At 47.3% G+C, this 2,500-nt stretch overlaps 1 protein-coding gene across 1 annotated transcript in view; it reads right to left on the bottom strand.

The window, feature by feature from the left end:
• LOC143013724 (tyrosine-protein phosphatase non-receptor type 14-like) overlaps window positions 1-2,500 on the bottom strand; it is a 28,734-nt gene that overhangs the window by 14,793 nt on the left and 11,441 nt on the right. The window lies entirely within an intron of this gene.

Raw genomic sequence — 2,500 nt, 5'->3', positions numbered from 1 at the left:
CCAGGATTGCGTCACAGCGGCGTAATGACAACAGGTGAACAGACAGACACACACACACACGTGGCCGTGAGGTAGAGCTTTCCACTCCTTTTCCCCCCGGAGCGACTCTCACGCTGGCACAGGCGCTCTGCTGGCACTGCAGGCCGTCGCCGACACAAAGAGGCCTTTATGTGCCCACGCATGTTCAAACCCCGCTGGAGACGCCGCTGCCAGATGTCCGAGTGGCCTGGACGACAGGCAGGCCTGTGAGCAAATGTACAAACGTGCATGTCTGTGTGTGAGTGTGTGAGGGTGTGAGTGTTTGTGTGTGAGTGTGTGTGTGAGCAGACGCCCGCCTTCCAGATCTGCAGTGGTACGACCCTTTGAAATCTGGTGAATCAGCAAAGGGCGGAGGAGTGTACAGCTGTGCGTTTTGCCTGTGTGTGTGTATGTGTGTTTGTGATAACTAGCTGAACAAAGCTTGGACTTCAAGGCTTGTAGGAGCCGGTTAGCCTTGGGGGGCTTGCGGAGGCCAGCTGGCCCACGGTCGGGTCAACAGCTCTCTCTCTCTCTCTCTCTCTCTCTCTCTCTCTCTCTCTCTCTCTCTCCCTCTCTCTCATATCAGTCAGACAGACGTTTGACCCTAAGTGATTTCTAATGTTTAAAGAATGTAAGGGATATCTAATGTTCTGTATGAGGTCATGTGGGATAAATAGAAGTGCAAACAAAGGATAGGAACATGCACATCATGTTACCCAACAGCATATGACTCATACTTCATCTTTCCATATAGTTCTGCCTGTGTGTGTATGTGTGTGTGTGTGTGTGTGTGTGTGTGTGTGTGTGTGTGTGTGTGTGTGTGAGGCCTTTCAATGACGCACATCAAGTACTCCACATACCTCGACTGTTTTACTGACATTATGATTGGATTAGTGGCGCACAGAGAAGATGCAGATCCTCCATCAACACACACATACACACACACACACACACACACTTCGGTCTTTACTTTGAGCAATTTTTACTGCTGCATGGTGGGAGGGAGAGAAGAAAGCAGGAACAGATGAATGGATAGAGAGAGAGAGAGAGAGAGAGAGAGAGAGAGAGAGAGACTAAACACTAAACTTCAAAGACCTGACAAGTTGTAAATCTCACACACATTTACCTTCTTGGTTTTCTTCTTAACTCCATGGAGACAGAACTGAAGCTCAGTCTACCACATGACGCGACATCACAACTACATTCTTTAAAAAGTGAGTAAGAACGCACAGAGGAGCCTAACTTGGACAGAAGGAGTTCCATATTTGTTTCTTGATATTCTTCAGTGTTTTGTTTCAATGTGCTCTCACTCATTTGAGATCAATGGACCTGATGGATCGATCACAGTCGATCACGTCATTGAGACAGACGCCATAATAGGAGGAAGTGCCAGCTTAGTTCAATCTGTTTTTATACACACAAATACTTCGGATGTGGACATGTAAATATGTGAAAGTGCCAAAACACACACACACACACACACACACACACACACACACACACACACACAGATTAAGACAACAAGGTAAATCCATATCAAGCAAAAAGCCAAATCCTGCTGCCAAACACTTTGACTTTCTCTGTCCCTGCTTGTCTCTCTCGCTCTTCCTCCACACTCTCAGTTCCTCCTCTTCAATGCGACCTGGTGTGCGTGTGCATGTGTGAGAAAGTGACAAAGACGATCTACTGCACTGGATTTGACCCAAATCAAGCATTGGTCAATTAAGTGTGTATGTTCTCAAACGAGGACTGACAAATTGTCTAATTGTGATTGGTGGACTTCAGAAAAGAGAAAACCTGCTTTTAAACGAAATTTTATGCGTGTTATCCGTGGTAACAACAGATTTGTGTGTTCTGATCTGACAAAAGAAATTGTTGTGAAGTTTTGTTTTCCAGTTGATGTGATGAAGAGACGGACTGGCCTCAGGGTCTGTGTATGTTCTTACAATGTGCTGTATTGTGACTAACTCCCCTGACAGAGCTGCAGCTGGCTTCTGAGAGGATTCTTTAAGGGGGTGTGTGAGGTGTGTGAGGTGTGTGCGTGTGCGTGTGTGTGTGTGTGTGTGTGCATGTGTGTGTTTTGTAAAACAGACACCCCCCACCCCCTTTAACCCCGGCACTTCTGCTGGGAGGAATGTGTGGTCCGCCTCCTACGCTGGACGGCTGTGCCAACATTCCAGGCTAACAGAAAAAGAGAAAAGGGAGAGAGAGGGAGAGGGGGGGTGGGGGGAGAGAAGGGGAAAGAGAGAGAGAGAGTAGGAGAGAGAAGGAGAAAGAGAGAGGGGGGGGTGAGAGAGAGGGAAGGAGAAAGAGAGACAGAAAGAGAATATGTTGGACAAGTGATGTGGAGAACTGAAAGGATCTGGGTCTGATAAAAGGGGCATAATACTACATACAGGGTTTGGAAAAGAGAGAGAGAGAGGAGGCTTGAGAAAAAGAGGGGAGCATTGTTCCATAAATTGCCCTAAGGCCCCATCATAAC

This window comes from Genypterus blacodes, unplaced genomic scaffold (assembly GCF_046128005.1).
Source record: "Genypterus blacodes isolate CSIRO-AG114 ecotype Tasmania unplaced genomic scaffold, CSIRO-AGI_Gbla_v1 ptg000013l_1, whole genome shotgun sequence".
Classification (NCBI taxonomy): Eukaryota; Metazoa; Chordata; class Actinopteri; order Ophidiiformes; family Ophidiidae; genus Genypterus; species Genypterus blacodes.
Note: the sequence above shows the minus strand (reverse complement) of the source record. Positions and strands in the feature narration are given on the sequence as shown.